At 38.0% G+C, this 21,682-nt stretch overlaps 1 long non-coding RNA gene across 1 annotated transcript in view; it reads left to right on the top strand.

Moving 5' to 3' along the window:
• The first annotated feature begins 9,670 nt into the window (after positions 1-9,670).
• The window catches only part of LOC311605284, a 59,518-nt gene continuing 47,506 nt past the window's right edge, over positions 9,671-21,682 (top strand). Inside the window, exons 1-2 of the long non-coding RNA XR_014781879.1 lie at positions 9,671-9,824; positions 10,912-11,056. This is a non-coding gene — a long non-coding RNA (uncharacterized lncRNA). The remainder of the gene's footprint in view (positions 9,825-10,911; positions 11,057-21,682) is intronic.

The following is a 21,682-nucleotide window of genomic DNA, read 5'->3' as shown; positions in this document are numbered from 1 at the left end:
TACTTCAAATATAGTGATGATAATTAGCTACATTCAGGGATAGATTTAAAAGCAGATCTAAGAATGCACTGTCTGTGCTTATGTTGACCTCTTTTCAGACCTCAGAGAAGCAGGGCAGATCAACCAAGTATTCCTTTAAGTACTTTTTTTTTTTCTGACAACAAACTGAAACTTCAATGAGATCATGAGACAAAACATGGTAGTACACTCATGATACTGCGTGAATTGGTTTCCAGTACAATGGCCCATTCAGAAGGACTGGGCATTTGGCAAACTGGGTTATGACAGATTATAGTGGTTAGTGGTCCTCAGTGTGAGAAACATGGCAGATGTCATCCAGCCTCTGCCTGGACAACTAGCAATGAAAAATACACGGCGATGCAGATCCACATAAAATGATAAAAACACTAGTCACGAAGTACTTTCAGGACACGCCCTTCTTCATTCTGCACTGTTTGCTCATCCGTTGGTGTCCAGCCTTCCAGAGCAAATGTGTTTTCTGATGGCTCTCCATGTGTAAGCCTAGTTATAGAAGTTAAATAAGCTGTTGCTTGCTACCCAGAGCTCCCAGCATGAACAGCTAGAGCTCCTTGTGTCATCTCCCGCGTGGCTGCGTATTTCCACTCCTACATCATTTTGATGGGTCTGTGGACAACTCTCCTGAGGAACATCATATAGCGTAGAACAATTTCATATCCTGAGCTCTGTTGAGAACATGAAAGTGACATTCTTTACTTTGGAAATTATTGTTATTTTGGACAAGGCAATCTTTGGGGCTATAACCAAACAGCCAGGATTTTGTGTGTGTGTGTGTGTGTGTGTGTGTGTGTGTGTGTGTGTGTGTGTGTGTGTTTCTTCAAACTTCCAAGGCCTCTTCAAACATTTCAGCAGTGAGAATTCTCTCTCCTCTACAGGGGAAAAATCTGCTAAGTCCCTGAATTTTCTGTGTAGTTTTAGACCATGCAGTGTTCCGTCTCCCTGTCTCCCTGTTCACATTTTGAATAATACGTAAGTTTGATAATTAAAATATCAACCCTGAGATCCACATTCAAAGACAAGACTTATTTCTCCTCATCCCATGAGCTTCGGCTGGCTGGGAGAAAGCAGCCTGCCTTTTTAGGAGCAGTGTGACTGAAATTTTCTTCTCAGCTTTTTTTTTTTTTAATGTTCTTCAGCAACCGTGCGTTGCTGCTTTTGATCTCCTTAGATGGGGGAGGGGGCAGGAGAATGAGAGAGCTAAGAAGTAAGAGAGTAGATGCCCTTCCCTTGTCCTTAAGCCTGTGAAATGCCTTGATGTTCCCAGAGAACATCAAAACGTTGCTTTTGTCTCCTGGGCAGATTGGTGCCGTCTTCTGAGCTTTTCCCGAAGTCTCATCACAGCATTCATGATTCAAAGGATACCGCTGTCCGTTTCCTCAGAGGCCTCTTCAGATGCTGACCGCAAGGCCCGGATGTGGGGTGGCTCCTGCCATACGGACATTTGGCAGAGGTCTGTTTTCCTGAGAGCAAGATCTTTTTCGGGAACTTAAAAAAAATGCAGGTGAACTCTAGCAAAACAGGCCCGCTCTTGTGTCTCTGCCCTTGATGTCTCTGGGGACCTCCAGAACCATCTGAATAAATGTGTGCTTTCCCAAACCAGAGCTTACTACTCTGGGACTCTGGAGTTCCTACTGAATCTTGTTCACTTGACTTGAGCCCTAGAAGGAAGAACTTTAGCTTCTGCCACGTGTAGGGTGGGGCTTCTGGACTGAAACAGCCCTCTCCAAAATTGTCTTTCACAAATTTATCCTTAGTTACTACTTCTGCAACTTTTCAAATTGTTTCTTAGGGAGTTTAGAGCCTTTGAACCAGCTCTAGGTCACATAATTAGAAACTGCTGCATGCTGGTCCCACAGCTCACTCAGGAACTGGACAACTTTTACTCAGAATCATTTTAGTGATTTTGAATAAAAGCATTGAATAAAACCCAACCTGAGATCAAAATTAACTTTCTTAGCATCCTAATGACTATACTTTCATGAGTTAACTGCCATTTTAATCTTCCTGGAACTAAGTGTGTTTATATCTTGTTACTTAGTTATTAATTCTATTTAAAACTCATTTTAAAGAGCCCAAGGATTCAAATACTATATAGTCTTTGAAAATCCTACATATTTCTTTTTAATTTTTTTTTCTAAAATTTAATTTATTTATTCAGGTTAGAACTCAATTGTTTTCCCCTCATTTGAATCCTCCTGTTCCTCGGTCCCTCCCTCTTTCATCCTATTCCCCTCCCCTAGGTCTGCAACCAAAGGGAACCTCCTCCCCCACCATATGGTCACTGTCTATCAAGTCTCATTTTAGTACCCTGCTCATTCTTTCTCTAAGTGCCGCCAGGCCTCCCCACCAAGGGGAAGTTGTCAAATATGGGGCACCAGAGGTCATGTCAGAATCAGTCCCCACTCTCCACACAACTGTGGAGAATGTCTTGTCCATTGCCTCGATTGGAGTAGGGGTTCAATGTTTACTGCATGTATTGTCCTTGGGTGGTGCAGTAGTTTGAGGAGACACCCCTGAGTCCAGATCCACCTGTCATGCTGTTCTTCTTGTAGGTTTCTAGGATCCTCTGGATTCTTCTCTCACCTAGAGTCCCAATAGGAAGTCCTCACATCTCCTCCAATCTCCTGGTAAATGAAGACATCCCTTTTGGGATAGTGTCCAATTATAAGGGAGTATATACCACGCGAGTCTTTTTGCATCTGTTAATTCACTCAGTATGATCATTTCTAGTTCTATCCATTTGTCTGCAAATTTTGGAGTGAAAACCCTACACATTTCTTAATTTTGAGCAGAAAAGAAGAAACTTGGAGTAATTGTATCTGATTTCACGGCACATTACAGGCATATAGTAACTAAGACAGGACAGTTCCAGCATTAAAACAAACACACAAATGAATACACAGAGTAAAGAGCCCAGAAATAAATCCATGCATTTATAGAGACTTTTTTCTGAATCAAAATACCAAAAAATACATACTGGAGAAAGGATAGGAACTTCAATATATGGCTCTGGAAAGATTAGAAATATTTAACTATTTAATACTAGAATTATTAAACTACTATAATACAAAAGGAATACTTTAATTCATCAGTATGGGCAAATATACGAAGAGCACAGAGAGTAAAATCAAAGGGTGGAGAACATATTTGTGAACTATTCATCTGAGAAAGGATTAATATGCAGAATATAAAAGGAACAAAAATAGCCTGGTAAAAGGAACTGATGACATGCAGAGATGTTTCCCAAAAGTAGACACAAATGGGACTGGAGCCAAGAACTCAGTCATGAGCACTTTCTGCTTTGGACTGGGTCCAGGTTCAGGCCCCAGTGCCCACATCGGGAGGCTCACAACTACTGGGAACAACAGACCCAGACCCAGGAGATGGTTTTCTGGCCTTTGTGAGCTCTGCATAAATATGTAGACAAGCAAGCGCATGTACACAAAACACCCTCAAGTACATGAAAAAAACACTCAGTAAAAGGAGCTAATAAGTAGATAACAATCAAAACCACAATGAAATTGTAGTCAGGATTATTATTATTATTATTATTATTATTATTATTATTATTATTATTATTATAAATCAAAGTAACAGCTGCTGGTGAGAATGTAGGGAAGAAGAAACCTTTCAATACTGATAGAATTAATATAAACTGATGCAGTAATTAGTATAAAAAGTAAGAGGTTCTCAGAAAGACGAAACTGGAAACAGCATACGATATACTATACCACTTCTGGCATATATAAGGAATAATATTATGAAAGAAATATCTGCACTTTCAAGTGCACTCCTGCGGGCCTAGTCACAACAGTCAACTTATAGATTATGGGTGTCTACTGAAGGATAAAGAGAAGAAGAAAAGATATATAGAGCAGAAAACAGTCTGGTTACAAAGGAGAATAAAATCCTGCAATCTGAAGCAAAACAAGTGAACTGAAAGATTGCTGAGCAACACTAGCCAGACACACAGCAATGAATACTATGTGTTCCCACTTATTTAGGCTGAATCAATTTGCTTCCAAAGGATAAAGTGATGATACAAGCTAGTGCAGTGGTTCTCCACCTTCCTAATGCTGTGGCTCTTTAATACAGGTCCTCACGCTGTGGTGACCCCCAACCATGAAATTATTTTCATTGCTACTTCATAACTATAGTTTTGCTACCATTATGAATCATAGAATGAATGTCTGTGTTTTGTAATGGTCTTAGGAAACTCATATGAATGAGTTGCTTGATTCCCAAAGGGGTCATGACCCATAAGTTAAGAACCACTGGGATCTTTCTGCTTCTGGGTTAACTCACTCATTATGATCATTTCTAGCTCAATCCATTTATCCACAAAATTTGGGAATTCCTTGTTTTTAATAGCTGAATAGTATTCCATAGTGTATATGTACCACAGTTTCTTTATCCATTCTTCTATTGATGGACACTTAGGCTGTTTCCATGTTCTGGCTATTATGAATAAGGCTGCTATGAACATGGTTGAGCAAATTTTCTTGTTGTGTGCTGGAGCATCTTCTGGGTATATTCCAAGGAGTGGAATAGCTGGGTCTTGAGGAAGCCCTATTCCCATTTTTCTGAGATAGCACTAGATAGATTTCCAAAGTGGCTGTACTAGTTTGCATTCCCACCAGCAATGAAGGAGTGTTCCTCTCTCCCCACATCCTCGCCAGCATGTGGTTTCGCTTGAATTTTTGATCTTAGCCATTCTGATGGGTGTAAGATGGAATCTCAAAGTTGTTTTGATTTGCATTTCCCTGATGATTAAGGAGGTTGAGCATTTCTTTAAGTGTTTCGCAGCCATTTGGTATGGTATATACTCACTTATATCTGCATATTAGCCCAAGGGGCATGTCCCATGAAAGCCTTCAAGTACCAGGAAACTGGGACTATTGGGACTCTAGATGAGACAAGCATGGGAGAATGGCAAAGTAGAAGGATCCAGAGGGTCCTAGAAGCCTACAAGTAGAACATTATGATAGGCAGATTTGGGCCCAGGGGTCCCGCTCAAACTAAGGCACTAGCCAAGGACAATACAGGCTGTAAACTTTAAACCCCTACCCAGATCTAGCCAATGGTCAGAACATTCTCCACAGTAGAGTGGAGAGTTGGATATGCCTTTCTCACGTACTCTGGTGCCTCATATTTGACCATTTTTCCAGGAGGGGGAGACCTGGTGGCACTCAGAGGAAGGACAGCAGGTTACCAAGAAGAGAGCATATACAGGGGGAGGAAGTCCCCCTCAGGAACTGTCATAGGGGAGGGGAATAAGGGGAAAATGGAAGAGAGGGAAGAATGGGAGGAGACAAGGGATGGGATAACCATTGAGATGTAACAAGAACAAATTAATAAGATAATATATATCTTGGAAAAAAAGAAAGAAAGAAAGAAAAAAGAACCACTGGGATAGTGGAGTGGAAGGGTAAGGGGATGAAGTTAGAAAAAGAGCATAAGTTCTCACGTCTCCACAACGTTGTGGAGGATATTGTAGTTTAAAAACAGCCTATACTATATTTTGATAAAGAATTAGAAGAAAGATATTTGAAGACGCTAAATACAAAGAGATTATGTCTGTATAAAGACAGAAAAGCTAATTACTTGGATCTGATCCAACGTTGCATCTGCTGAATTAATCACACCACACCCCCCCAAATATGTACAATTATCTTCTGCCAAAATGAAAACAAATAGGGCTTTCTGTCTAGTTTGCTGGGCTTCAGGATGGAAGAAAGGGATGTCTCCTTGAGCCCTCTGGCAGGAGGATAGTTGGGCTAGGAAAGCAGGAGTTCCAATCCTGACAACATAACTTTGACGGTTGTGTTCCCAACCCTGGCACGCCAATAATTTCCAAATAAGGCATTGGTCATGGCACATGTACAAACATACATCAGCACATGCCACCCACTTCCCGTGTGCTCTCTGTCTGCTTTGTGCATGAAGGGAAGTGTAGTGCTGGTTTCCAGGGAGTTCGTTCAAATAAAAAAGAGATTCTTGGCTTTAATCCCATATAAATTACCTTTTAAATCTCATGAGAATAAGTTCCCATCTCCATATATAATCAAAAAGTCTTGAACCAAACTAAACTCATACCCAGAAGGGAACAAATCCCTGGGAGCCATTTTCCACCAACCTGTTTTTATCTCCCCAAATCCATTCTGCTTCTTAGTGGAGAGATTCCTGTGAGTGTATGATTCAATTTCTCCAGCAGCTCTGATTTCTGAGACATATTTTAGAACCAGTCACACACAGTTCAAATCTTCTTACTCACACAGCATTTTTTTTGGACATACTTGTTAGTGTTCTTCAAAGCCATTTTCTTCCTCACTCCATTCCCCATTTTCCAAATCCCTTTCCTTAATGTTTATGCCTTCATTAAAAAGAAATCACATACTAATTAAAAAATATAGACAAACACAATAATAAAGTACATTCATGATTCTGCCAGAGATGTTGACTATGAATGTTTTTTAGAGTACTTTAAAATATTCACTTAGGATTCATATGTTATTAATCTACCCATAGGAACTACATTTTAAATGCTATTATGACCAAGTGTGTTCAGCCAATCCAACAGTGTTTGACTGGTTGTTGCAGATTCCCTTACTATAAATATAGAAGAGAGGGAATAATTGGACTTAAATGAATTGCATATATGTGGAAAATACATATGAAGGAATTTGGAATACTCATTTTGAGCAAATGTTAATTTTTACCAAATGCTTTTGTCCCATAGTTGAGCACTTTTCTTAACTTATGTTCTCATCCTTCCATGTTTATGATTTTTCCTATGGATTCTGTTTTCTTCCAGGTGGACACAAGCATACATATCACCCTAGAAACTCAATTTTTGACTTAATCATGAAAAATATCATGGACATTGTTTCACATAAAAGAATTCAGGCAGGTGTAACTAAACTTCTTAATTTTACAATTAAAATATATCTATTTATTCATCAAAATAGTGTGCTATTTGGGCAAATTTATTGATTGCTTATGGTAAGCATCCTTGTGGGAATGACACAGTAGCTGTAGATGGACAGAGTGCAAGATAGTTTACTATAGCCGATCACCCAACTGTAAAATGTTAGACATCACTTCATATATACTTCTATCAAGGTCAAATACTCAAGACCTAAAGGAGGCAATTTAGGATCTAAGTTTTAAACTATGATTTTTACTTTTTGAAAATATATTATGAAATAGTAGCTTTAACATTAGTAAATGAAGTCCATATTTTTGAAGTGATACTAACAAAGGAATTCCAAACTAAAAACTTTTCAGCTTGGACTTTCCATATGAAATTTGTGATACTTTTGTTGTTGTTGCAGTTGTAAAAGTATAACACTTTCTTTGATCACCTATGTTGTTTTCATGTCAGGTAAAAGATGAAAGTTTAAAAAATTAATTGTAAGATATCTTCTTCTGTTGTTTTGATGTTTCTTCTAAAACCAATAGTAACACTTCTGCAATATAATTATTTAAGGAAGATGAGGAAATGCCTTGTACATGAGGAGACAGCACAGGTATAACATCAAACAAACAAACAACAACAAATCTAAGTAAACAAACTACAAGAATGACTTCCAGATCTTTTGTCACACTCATACCCAATGTCAGTGATTCTCAGACTGAGAGGGTTTTAGTTCCCATGGAAAATTTACCATGTTTGGAGACTTTTGTTGTCCTACTTAGGAGTGACTACTGGTGTCTAGTGAATCAAGAGCAGAGATATGTCTGCTAAGTGCCCTATTATATGCAACATAGAAACAAGCATACAACCAAGAACCGCCCAGCTCCAGATGTCAGCAGTGCCATGGCTGTGTGCTCTGTGGCGCAGCCATGCTACCTGATTAAGGAATAAATAACTGAATCTGGATGTTAGCTTTGAAGACTAAATTGGAAGGTCAGAATCCTGTCCGTCCATGAGCTTCTTTGGAAAAAAGGTGACTTGGTGCAGCAAATATCTATGTTGGGCAAATTATGTTGGAAATAAAGTCTGTTTACCGTGGAGTTCTGAGACATATATAATACTCCTTAGTATGGAAGGGTCAGTTATAGTTTGGTTTCATGTCAGCCTAAGGCATGTCATAAATCTGGAGATTGTCTTAATCTTGTGGAAAATTATCTTAAAGACTTAATCTTAATTCTCTCTTCTGTGTTGTTCTGAGAGCATAGTATCTATTTTTAGTAGATATGGAGACATATGTAGATATTGATTTTACTATATGTGTCCATTGCCTAATATTACTTGATTGCTTCATTAATACATTTATACCTGGGTAGTGGCCTGTGATTTTTTTCATTAGATTTTCTTTCATTCAAGTTAATTTCTCATTTGACCTTGGGGTTACTCTCGATGATTATTAAGACTGTCTGAAGAGAGTGTTGCTGTTATTTATGTTACATAAAATGAATAAATGGCCTTACTGAGTTGTTCTGAGAAGGTGAAGTCATAGTAAATTCCTGAGAGCTTCTATGAACCAATGTCAGATGTCAGAAAATCTTGCTCTTCCACGTTACTGATTAGCATTAGGAAAATATTGTGTACTTGCTGTGAAACAAACTCAATTCCAAACTAGAGGTCAAAGAATAGACCTGATGTATGAAATAGCTCACCTCATCTTTTTTTCTACCCATAATGATTGGTTCATGAATGGGCACACAATCCAAACAAAACTAATCAGAATTAGTCTTTGGGCTTTCCTCCAGGATATTTTGGGAAAGGACTCTCTTTCCTTTTGGGTAGGATAAAGACCAGTCTATGAATGAATCTAGGTAGCAATAAACAGAGTCAAAAGATGGTAAGACAGAAACTTGACTTGAAGCTCCTGGAACCAGCTGTGTCCAAAGGCATAGTTACGTGTAAAAGTTCCAGTTCCAGTTCTCTTTTGTACGTTAGCCACTTTTAATTGAGTTTTGGGCACTGAAAATGAATTACTATAGCTTACCGTGTTGGGGAAGCCAAGTAATTTGAATAAACATACTCACTTGAAACTCATTAAAGTTAGGTAAGCAAACACTGTTTTCTATTCTATAGACAAAGATATCATAATTAAGGAAAACTGAATGTTTAAAGCCATGGATGGTAAGTAGCAAAGAACAAGACTGGCCACAAATAGAGTGGCTAGAGTCTTCCCTGAGATTCGCTCACTTTATTTAGGTTTTTAATTGATTCAATGGAGAACACGAAGAATCTCAGTCAGATCTAGAAGTATCCTAAGAAATATCATCTCCCAATTTTAAAAATTGGGAAAGACTTTAAAAAAAAACACACACAACAAAGTCACTGCCCTAAGGTATCATAGTAGTCTAGCTACTAATATATGGTAGGCAGAATAGTGTGTGGGGGTGCATCTGTTCTTAAGTTTAAAAGCAAATGTACCACGGATGTGGGGTTCATCCCCTTAATACTATGATAAAAATTCTGGAGGACAAAAAACTTCTTGTTATCTTACAGTTGCAAAGGTTTCAGTATATCATAGCATGGATGCATTGCTTTGGGCCTGACGTAGTACTATATGTCATAATGGTAAGAGTGTATGGAGATGCTCCTCACCTCATTGTGGCCAGAAAGCATATAGGAAGGGGACATCGACAAGCTATCCTTCAACTGTCATGCCTCCAATGATCTGTTGCCTCCAATGAGGGCCTATCTTTCACTAACACCCTGCAATACCATCAAAATATGAGCTCATCATTAAGTTAGGCTATTGTTTAGGCTAGAGTCTTCATGGTGCAGTTACCTCTCTACTGCTGACTATATACCAACTGGAGATGAAGTAAGACTCTAACATAGAAGCCTTTGGGGGAGGGGAACTTTATATACCAACCTTAAAAATGGTTCATCACAATTTTTGTTCATAAATGGAGAGATAGGGGTAAGAAGTTATCATTCTATCTTCAAACTGTTAAAAAAATGATTTTAACCATTGAATTTTCTGAGTCTTGGAACTTTTTAGAGTAGTCAGTTGGATTTTGGTAGGTGATAATTGAGAATATGCTGTTTTCTGTAGTCCAGTGCCAACTCAAGGATCTAGACTCTAGAGTCTAAGGAAGGGGGCACATCTTGGGCAGCTGCCTCCCAATGAAGTGATAATCAAGGCTTTACTCATTAGTCAATGCTCCAGTCACCATGACGCCACATTGTGAATCAATTTGGACAGACCTGGGTGCTGACTGCATAGGTTGTATTTAACTGTGGCATCATATCATTTTTATTATATTTTTATGGTATTCTTAAATACAGTGAAAAAACACTCTTGTTAGTACGTGTATGTCATCTTGGAATGAATAAACATATATAAATTGAGATCAGACAATTTCATATATGCCAACATTAGAAAGTCTTATGAGTACACAAAGACCACAAAAGCATTTAAGACATAGGTTCTTAACTTTCTTTAATGTATGACCATTTAATACAGTTTCTCACGTTGTAGTGACCCACAGATATAAGATTAATTTCAGTGGCACTTCATAACTGTAATGCTACTGTTAAGAACCGTAATGTAAATACCTGTTATGCAGGATGTGTTTTATTGCTTCATATTGACCCAGAGGGGTTATGCCCCGAAAGGTGAGAACCACTGGTTTAAGAGGTCCTAGAAGCAATAGCTTCACGACATAGCTTCATGTGATAACTCGATATGCCTCTTACAGTTTTCTGCTCCTGTCTCTTGGGAGACACAGTGTGACTTCCCTATTTAATAATTGCTAAAATGAGAAGATGTGAGCATCACCAACTTTCTACTGCTAAATGAGAAGAAATATGTGTGTCATCAGAATGAGATAAAAAGATTAAAAATATTGTTTATATGCTGTAATGGAATAGTAATAAGTGGGAAACTGTGTTTCATTTATCAACAGGGCATTTCAAGATACCCGTTTTGAGCATTCATCCTGTATGAGTGACAGTACAAGTTGCGTGGTTGCTCCAGACAAGAGGTTAAAGACTGCTCTTTAGTCATGGACAGCCTATAGAACTTTCACTTTTTCTGCAAGCACCACCCAGGTAAAGTCTTTCAAATTCTGTTTTATAGCCTCTGTTGCTATTTGTGTCATTGTATAGTACAGTTTGTTTCTAGTAAGCAAACTGGGCTTGGAAGGGAGGTGGCAGCAATGGTTAATCTTTTGCTCTCATTGTAAAGTGAGAAAAATTTGAGATTGCTTTCTGCCTGGTGTTCATAGAAACAGCATGGAAATCAGGTCAAAGAGACAGGTGTTAGAGAAAAATGGCACCAAATAAAAAGTTGCATTAACATAACTTTGTGAGCTGCTTCACCAAGAACAGCTTCACCAAGAAAGGTTCACTTTCTCTCTGCTCTACTGGCATGAGAAATTCTCTCATAAATCATCTATCTACTTGGACAGTTTGTCAAATAATGTTTTAAAAATATTTTACAGAGATTGAAATTTCTAAAATCAACATTTTAAACAGAGCTAGGAAAAAGTTCAGTCTTAAAGGGTGCAGTGCATTTATACTGAGGATTTTTTTTTTTTTTGCGGGGCAGAATCCTTATTGATTGATGTATCCACCTATTTCATCAGGTTTAGCAGACTTATGTCCTTATGGATTTTTCTAAGATTTTTTTTCCTCAGCTAGGTCAAATATATGAACATTTTTAGACATTTATTTAAAAATCTCAAGACTCTTTGATGAAGGGAAGGGAGGAAAAGAGAAGGGGGGACAAAGTAGTGATAGAAGAACAAGAGGAAAAGGAAGAGGAGGGGAGAAGGAAGAGAACAGGAGAAAAAGGATGAAGGAAAAGAGAAAGAAGAAGGAGGAGGAGAGGAAGAGGGAGAAGAAGAAGAAGAAGGAGGAGAAGAAGAAGAAGAAGAAGAAGAAGAAGAAAAGAGGAAAATGTGGTGATAGTGGAGGAGGAAGTTGAAAAGGAGGAGGAGGAGAAAAAAAACAACCAAGACATTTTTTTACTTGCTTTTGGCAATGATATGGTGGAGGCAGAATGAATATTTTTGGATCCTTGCAGTTACCTACATCCAAATCTCTGGAGTCTGGTTATGGAGAGATTATCATAGCTTCTTCTGGTGAGTGCAATGTGATCAGCCCGATGTATCCAAGTAAAGAATGTGAGCAGGCAAGTGGGAGATATGACAAGGCAAGTGGAAATTGTAGCATTGAGGTTGCTTTAAGGCAAAGAATTCAGACAGCCTTTGGAGGTTGGAAAAGACAAGGAACTAGATTTTCCCCTAGAGCTCCTGAAAGGAACACAGTTCTTGTGACACTCAGGTTTTAGTTCAGTGAGACTGCGTCTGTACTGCTGACCTCCAGAATGGTAAGATAACACGTTTATACTGTTGGGATTTCTGACCCTAGGTTTGTGGTAATTTGCTATAGTAGCAGCAAGAAAGTTATAGAGCAGGGAGTATCCTCCAGCATCCATCTACTTTGATAATGCAAACCATTGGCTTGGGACCCAGAAACTTGGCAACACTCAAAAGCTTTTTTTTTTTTAACTTGCGGCATAGACCACAGAGAGGTAGGTAATGTGAAATGTGGTCCAAGTGTTAACAAAATGCTTAATGAAAGCTGTTAACTGACTTGTTTCTTTAGCTATTTACAAAGTTGTCATTCCTTTGTGATCAGAGGAGCCATCATTGTGAATTTGGAGAAGAGCGTTTCCTCAACACTTGGTACTCAGCAGTCCTGGCCGAGAGAAGCACGGCTACCGGTGTTTTGTTTACCACCCAAAGCAAATTAGGTTGAATTGGCAGAAATCTTAATTGGCTTCTCAACACCAGAAAACCTCGAATTTCTTATGATGCCCTAGTAGAATAGATCCAATATCCTCCCAGGAATTGTCTAATGTCTTTATAGGGGGAGCTTCTAGGGCAATAGATACCTGTGCTGCCTACACTTATATCTGGGAGCCCACCCCATTCGTTCTGGTCAGGACCAAGGTGACTGTGACTTCCTTTATGCTGTCGTATGCATCATCTTCCCGAAACATTTAATCACTCCTTAGTCACTGCATTTAATCCCTGCCTTAACAGGAACCTCTTATGTTTATTATGTTCAATTCTGACTCAGAGAAATGTCTTTACCATTTATTCTGTTTGCTTTAAATGCTCTCTGGGCAATAGAACAAATGGGCAGTGCATTCTCACCTACCCACTGTACAAGTCTGTGTCTCTTAGAAAACCCAGTAGTTATCTTATTCTAGTATGTGCTAGAAGATGTGATTTTAAAAAAAATCATCATTCTTCATTATCTTTGGACAAATACCACCATGTTAATCTAATGCACATAAGGTTAAGTGAAGCAATTTTCTCTCTTCTGGTGAATTTCACATTGCTTTTCCTTGTGCAGCTTAGTACTGAGCTCTCTTTTAAGCAGAAACGTCTCACTGTTAATATCCTAAGCTCACAGCTCCCCCACCCTCACAAATGAAATTTTTTTTCTTCTTGTGGTATTGAGCTGTGGTGTAGACTGTGTCTGAAAATATCTTTTGTTTCTGTTACCCTTCTCATTATAGCCAAAATAGACTCCAGTCTTTCTACACCGTATCCCTTACTTCTGCACTATTTTCAGGCTTGATTATAATTATCATGCATTTTCTATTACAATTCAAAGTTTTGAAAGTTGAAGAGGCCAAAGGTACTTCAGATCTCTTGATCTGTCATGCTTACTTCAGTTAGTGTTCTTTGTGAAAACTTCCTAGGAGTACCGTTTGTGGACAAGGACTATTTATTTGAAAATTAAAAAAACTTGGATATTGAAATCTCTACTCTACTCTTACTAGTTGTATGCATGAACAAATTTCTTAGATGAGTCTTCCTCTTCCATGTCGTGGGGATTAGATTATTATTTATATCATTCTGGGCATGTCTGCATATTTATATGCATGTACACATGGATCCATGTGTTTAGGTACTATATGTATATCTGTGATATGTTCATGTATATGTCTCTGTGTATTATGTATGTGTATATATGTGACATGTGTATATGTGTATACATGTTTGTGAGTCTATGTTCTTTAGTATTGATTGACAATGCATGCTAGGAATTATTAAATAAACAGCACTAACCAGTTATGGCCACAATCATTGCATATGACACTGTATTATGTCAGATTATCTTATATAGTTCCCAGGATGATGAATATTCACTTCAGCCTCTCCAGTAAACGTTGGTAAAATAGGAAATGATATAATCCTAGCATGATTTGAACTTTACAAAATTACCTTGGTCCCTAGTGATCATGACTTTATTTCCTGACTGTTTACTAACCTTTTATAACTTAAAGTTTTGCTAGGGATCCGTGCGATGTCTTTGGCATACAGTTTAAAGAACTGAACTTCTTTTACCTTTTTGAAAATGGAAACATTTATTTGCCCTTTACTCACCTGCCAGCAAGATATCTGTTCTCTACAGTTCTTCAAAGTTGACTATTTATGGGCCACTGATGTCACCCAAACCTTCTTTTGGTCTTGTGGAGTGGATACGTCTTTGGTCTTCAACATTCTTTGAAATGTACATTTTTTTTTTTGTTTAAAAAAAAAAAAACAACCTCTTTTTTTTTTTAAACCTACTTGGGCTTTAATTTTTTTCCTCACAATATTTGCTTTCTCCTTTCTAGTCTGACAATCAACTTTCCTCTCACCCATCTAGTAATCAAAATTCTCCTGATTAAAAATTAAAGAGGTCCAATTTGAATTATTGGCTTAAGAAAATGAATCCCTTGGTTCTTGTGGCTGAGGAGTGAGAGGTCAGTTCATTTGAGTCATTACTGAATGCAGAGATGCAGGCGCGTATGATCAGAACTCCAGTTTTCTGGCCGTACTTGAACTCCAGTTTTTTCTACGTGTTTCCCCGTGGTAGAGAACATAGTTCCTGATTTTATTTAATTCAGAAATCAAGTCATTTTCTTTATCTATCAACGTCCATGTACTAAAAGTCAAGTTGCTTTTCTTTTGGGCTCTGCTTCATGCCCATGGACAGAGATGGCTTGGGCACTATGGATACTTACAGCTTCATGAGAAGTGGGAGGATTTGGAGTAGCCTATGGAATTATTATGTGGTAGGCCAGGGGAAAAGCTTTGTTTTCTGCCTGCCTTCTGCAAACTTTACTGTCTTCATAGCTTTCTGTTGCTACTTATGTACCTTCAGAAATCAACATTTCACCTTATTTGGTAATTTTTATGTGACAATGTTTATTAGTATTATTTTTATTAGCTGTGATTGAATTTTGGTACTTTTTTTCTTGATAAATGTTATTTTTACATTATTTATCTTTGTATAACAACTAGATAAATACCGGCATGATCTCTCAGCTACATGATCATCATCTTCCATGGTTGGACGCTAGGGTCTGTGTGGCCAAAAGCCTAGAGCTAGGTGCTTTTGCAGTGGGTAAACATGTGGCCATACTGTGTTCTTTGTGAATCTCTAAAGTGCGTGTTTAGACTGGACGATGTCTCTAGCTTCGTTTGTGTACAGAATTGTGACTGTAGGGTGCTCTGACTGCTCTTCTGGGTCCAAAAGACCCTGCCATTTCCATCATGACAAACAATACTAATCAGTGGCCAAAACTAAATTCTGGAAAGTCACTAACATTACTCCTCTGTTTATTGTAGGATGACATTGCTAGTGACATGTTTCTGGGACTTTGATTTTAGCTGTTCATGACTTCCTGGAGCTATCTACAAACCCTCATCATCTACAAATATTTATCCTTTTATCTGTGCCAGATTTGTGACTGATGACACAAAGAAATTGCCCATACTGCTTTTGGGCTGGAATACATGTTTTACCAACTGCTCCTTCTTCCAATACTGACACCAATTTGATGTGTTCTTTTCTTTTATTTCTTTCCTGGTCTCTTTATGATTTTTATTATCCCTGACTTCTGGATTTTTGCAAAGGGATATATTTTTTATATCAAGTAATATTTTATATAATATGGTTCATTCAAAAGGAAATACCTTTCTATGAATCTTATTTTGACAAGGTAAAAAATGTCTATGAGTGGTATTGACTTTTTTTGAGCTTGGAATTATGTTTGGTACAATAGTTTTTAAGCAATTAAGAACCTAACTGATATATCCTACTGTCCCCTAAGTTACTGTCTACTGTAGACACATTTTGCATTGACTTATGCTTAATCTTACTTATGCATTTCTGTCTGTTATTTTTTTCCATTCATTCACTCTAGAATCCCATAAAAGAGACTGAGAAATCTTCAATGAACATATTCTTGTCTTTATTTAAGTAGATCAGATCTTATTTAAATGATTGCAAAATAAAAAATTGTCCCCCCCCCCATTGATTTAGGAATATGTGCTAGCTAGTAAGTGGACCCATGGGTTGGGTTTGTGAAACTCCATCTCAATTGTAATATCTCTGGTAAGAGACACCCAGTTTTAGTTGTGACTGGTATTCAGCTTGACTGAGTATACCACATGTTCAGATCTATTCACAGCTATAGAATATGCCTGTGTGTGCTTCTAAAGACCTCCTGATCGAGGAGGCAGTAGAATGGAGTTGGCAGCCCCTGCCTGGTAGAGGGGACTGCTGCTGTAGGTCCACCCTATTAGGATATGGATTTTGGATTAGGATATGGAGCCAATTGTTTTTCTGGTTATAATTCTGTCACTTTTTGTTTGTTTGTTTGGGGGGTTGTTTTGTTTTTGTTTTTGTTTTTTTTTTGCTTTTTTCGGTAGGTAGGTGCATAAAACATATTTGATACTGAAAGCGTAAAATTTAATGTGAAGTCCCACAGCTTCTGTTCCAAATGCCTATTTTAACTTTATAGATATTATTGAGCTGTATGGACTTTAGCTTTGGTTAATTTGGGTATGTCATGTTTTATGATAAGATTTATATAATTAAGAAAGAAATAAAACATTACTGTTATATCAGATTTTGGTTCACATAGAAATATTACTTCATGTTTAACCTCACACTGGACTTCAGAAAAAACAAACTTTTCTGCCAAGATATTGTTACTTGGTATTTTAAACACCGTAAATGCAGAATATTTATGGATACCATTAACCAAGATAATTGCTATTACTTAATTTTAACACACAATGACGTGATTACAATAAGAGCTTACCTATTTTTAGGACTTCTTGAAGAACAAAATTAAAAATATGTTTTAAGTGGAAGCAGTATCCTTGAAAAACACGTAACAGTAATGTCATAGCCAAGCCTCGGGAACAAAATGAAAGGAACTGTCATTTGCTATGTTTTATTGCTGACTGGGGAGCCAAAACCAACCATACGTAATGGAATTTCATTGTATGGCAATGGAATTTCCCCCAGAGTTTTATTAAAAGCTTTAACGTAGTTTGAACTCAGCAAAGTAAATGCCGTGTCCAAGGTCTGAGTCAGCATTTTAAGCAACTATGCTAATTTCAGAGCTCAACAATGAGAAAAAAACATTACTCTTAAGGGCGTTTCCAATTTAAAACATTATTTTGGTTCCATTACTTTTGAACTGTTGTGATAGGACCTGAGTTATACTGGTCCGGGTTATACTTACGTTTTCTCTGCAGTGTTGAGTTGGTTTACTTGTTGACTGGCCACAGAAAGAGGAGCAGCCAGGTAATCCTTGAGGTAATCAGTGGTGACTCCAATGCTGGCACAAAGTTTAGTATAAATCATAACTAATTATTTTGCATTAGTGTCATGCTTTTGTTTTAAAAGGATAAACCACAGACTCCCTAGTTTCTTTTATAAAGAGGTTTTGTATATCTACATACATGCATATGAATGGAACACGAAATATGTGAGAAAAATCCATTTTCAAACTTCCCTCGTCTTCATCTCCCCCTTTAGAAGTTCTTTATTAACAGCATACTGAGTCTCATATCACTGACCTTACCCTGCACTGAGCCTGATGAAATGGCATGGTTGAATATGTATTAGACATGCCAAGGCTGCCTCAAAGGTGATGACCAGGATGCTACATAGTTACATGGAGCCCAGTTGGAGGCTGTGCACACTGAAGTTTTGAGAACCGTTATTGCACAGGTTCTTTGTCCCCAGTGACCTGATGCTGAAATTCCATTGTTTTCTTACGTTATTCAAATGGCTGCTTCCTTCCGTGAATTGTTTGGATACATGCTAGTGTAAGGTGCTCGGTATTCAGAGAAATAAAACCCATCACAGAAATGAGAGTACTGAGTTTTGTTTAAAATTCTCAGTAGTTAAAAGAATAGGTGGAGATAGAAAGATTCTCTTTGAGTACAAACGTTCAAATTATCTCACTTAAAATATGATCAACACTCCTAATTTTAATCCTTGTATATCTTTGGCCTTTTCCATTAAAATAGTTTCCTGGCATGCTAAATTAAAGATTCAGGAAATAAGCAAAGAACATATTTGTCATTAAATATCATTGTTTGACCCTTGCTCACGTATAACGATCATCTTATGAACTGTTTTCTCATTGCTTTGTATTTGTGACATTCGGAAACAATGCTTTCTCCCACTCACTCGATTTCCAGCAGGTAGCCTAAGAGGATTTGCAGTCCTGCCTGGTTTATGATTCGCATATTATTGACTTTACTCTGCAGAGAGATGAAATACAGCTTCAAATGCAATGGATGTAAAAGTTAAAGCCCTTCTTATGTCATTTAGAGATTGTTTTTAGATTAAGGATCATTTGACCTTGAGTTACAGCGGTTGCTTTATTATCTGATCATGGTGCTCCCAATAAGAGCTTGCTGAGTGCTTTCAGCACATTACCTGCCTATGTCACTCTAAAGCTTCTTGCTACAGAAGATCTCACAGCAGGGTTAGAGCCAGGTAAAGAGCTCGAATCAGCAAGCTATATTTATCAGCAATAAACAGCAGCCCCTGAAAATGTTCTACCCAGCAAATTAATCTATACAGCCATGGTTCAAAGTGTGTGACTGTAGAGCTGATTTTATGTTTTAAAAATAATTTACCAGTATTATTATGTGCAGCTAATTGTCTACTTCTAGAAAAAGGAATTCTTCTATAGCTTGAAGTTCATATAAATAGATCGGGGAAAGATGATATATTAATAGTAAAACAATATACTTAGACCCAAACTCTACAAATCCCAGAAAGGAAGTGATACCTGTAGCAACTTGAACACAGTTGCATAGATGAGGTTACATATGATTTGAAACAAAAATAAGGAAGGTTGTTTAGTAAGACTAAGAAGCCTTCAAGCTCAAGCTGAACCAACAAGGACACCAAGATCAATGGTCCATTGATGATAAGGAGGACACAGCTACATAAACTTGAACCTAAAGGTGACTCTTTGCAAACTAGAAGTTAATTGTAAAATGTGGCCACTGAAACACCAGAGCTTTAGAGATGGGATGGAGTAAGTAGCATCACTCTTCTCTACCATGCATAGTACCCTGGGATAGATCCAGCAGACAAAGTATAAAGCAAATTAAGAGCAATATTAAAATGTGATATTTTTCTTTGCATATTCTCCACAGTCCCTTGCTGCTGCCTTTCCTAGCAGAGCTCCTTGTGTGTCACTGGTTGTTATTTTGTATTTGTTAACAAAAGTGAATTTTAAATAATATTTTAGCAAATGATGACCATAGCATGACCTTGGCTGTGGGCAGCATACTAGAGATAAAATGCCCCTGGGCTCTGTGAAAATTTTACATAAGGCAGGACCAGAGGTTTGCTCATGCCATGTGGTCATTGAGATACATCTCGCTCTCTTTCTCTCTCTTTCTCTACACAACTGAGAAATTCTCACAGCTCTGGGAAAAAGGACACAAGGCAAACATGAGTCAAACAAACTATTAGGTGTTGTTTTTCTTAAGTACTAATATGCAATAGTGTCTCATCTTAGAGAATGGTTGTCTGTCTTACAGAAATAGAAAATGACTTCATATATTTTTTGATTACCACTCAAGGACAGTATTTTTAGATATTTTTCCATACCACCATAGAACATTTATCTCAACAGCAGTGTATGATAATGGACTGAGACAATTGTGTTCAAATTATTGTAATAGAGTTATACCAGACTCATCCGGGCTATGAAAGTAGTGATGTAAAAATAGACTGGTCATAATAGGTGACTCAGCCTCGTGAGGGCATGTGCTTTCCAAGGCAGCAATGGGTCTGACCAGATCAGATTTTACCTCCTGCTGGATAGTGGTCCTTGGCTGTGTGTATGGTCATCAACTGATTCGTAACAGACGGTGTTTGATTTACTAGCTGTACTGTGGAAGACAAAAAATTATAAATCCTATTTCTATAGCTTTATATGGATGCAGATAATATTTTAGTAGAGGTAAACCCCTGTGTGTGTGTGTATGTGTGTGTGTGTATTTATGTTTGTGAGTATTGAACATGTTGGAGGTTAAAGAACAATCTCTGATGATATTGTAAGGCGATTTTTACCTTGTTTAAGACAGAGTCTTTCATTGGCTAGAAGCTTTGCCACTTAGGACAGGCTAGCTGGACCACAGTGCCCAAGGATCTACCTGTCTCCCTTTGCCATCTTGCCATTGCATGACATTGAACTCACCTGGGTCCTTAACTAAATTCTGGGAACTTAAACTCAGGTCCTCAAGCTCCAGTGGAAGAGAATCTTAAAGGCATGTGACATCTTTGTTAAAATGGAGGAAATACCAGTGACCTTTATTCAAATGATAATTCTGTAAAGCAGTGTATGCAATTATGATTACAGAGTCTTGGAAATCATGGAAATTGTCTCTTAATGGATACACTTTTCAAAAAGACTGATTTCATTTTTATTTTTGTGTTTGAGTTTATGGTATGTGTGTGAGGGTGTGGGGGTACAGGATAGGGCATTGGGCCTCTTAGGGCTAGGATTAGAGGTGCACTTGGTCTGCCTCATGCATTCTGGGAACTGAACTCAGGACCACTGGAAGAGCAACAAGTGCTCTTAACTGCTGAGACATCTCCCCAGACCCCGTTTGCACATATTGTTTGTGACAAAAAAATTAGTCAGGCATAACAACTAAACTAGGTGAAATATGAATCTACCATGAAGGAGATAAAAAAAGTGTGGACAATCTTCTACAAGTGGTGGTGGGAAGAAACATTGTGACAGTGGAGGAACAAAGATTGAGTTTATAAAACAAATCCAAGAAGTGGAAAGAAGGGACCACAGTGTGAACAGATGGCAGGGAGACTACACTGAAGCTGATAACCATCGGAGGCAAATCTAGATCAGTTAACTCCTTAGAAGATGGCCACTAGTATGACAATGATGCAAAAGCATCATGACCGTTCATTTTGAGTATACATGAAACAGAGTAAAATGGAAGGGTCTCTGTGGTTCTTGATTAAGGCTGAGGATGAAAAGCAAGACACTTCTGTAGAGTCAGTAGTAACTGGGAATGAATGCTCTTGCTATCTCACAACTCTCTATAGAGAAAGAACTTTATTTAAAAAACATGAGGATATGTCACAGCTCTGACAGTACAACTGGGATCTGAGAGCCCTCATACAAGTTCCATGCACAAGACAATGACGAGAGCCTATGAAAACGGAGACATCAAGATCTATGTTCAGTTGAGCCACTTAGAAGTAATCTTTGAAGAGAGCCCCACTGCTCTTACAGATAACACTAAGCAAAGACAGATCCTTTTCTAAGATCCAAGCTTCCCTTCTGTAAAATGGCATGGTTGCCAAGGATGT

Source organism: Acomys minous (genome assembly GCF_964271855.1).
Source record: "Acomys minous genome assembly, chromosome: 9".
In the NCBI taxonomy this organism is placed as follows: Eukaryota; Metazoa; Chordata; class Mammalia; order Rodentia; family Muridae; genus Acomys; species Acomys minous.
This window is presented reverse-complemented; position numbering and strand designations above follow the sequence as displayed.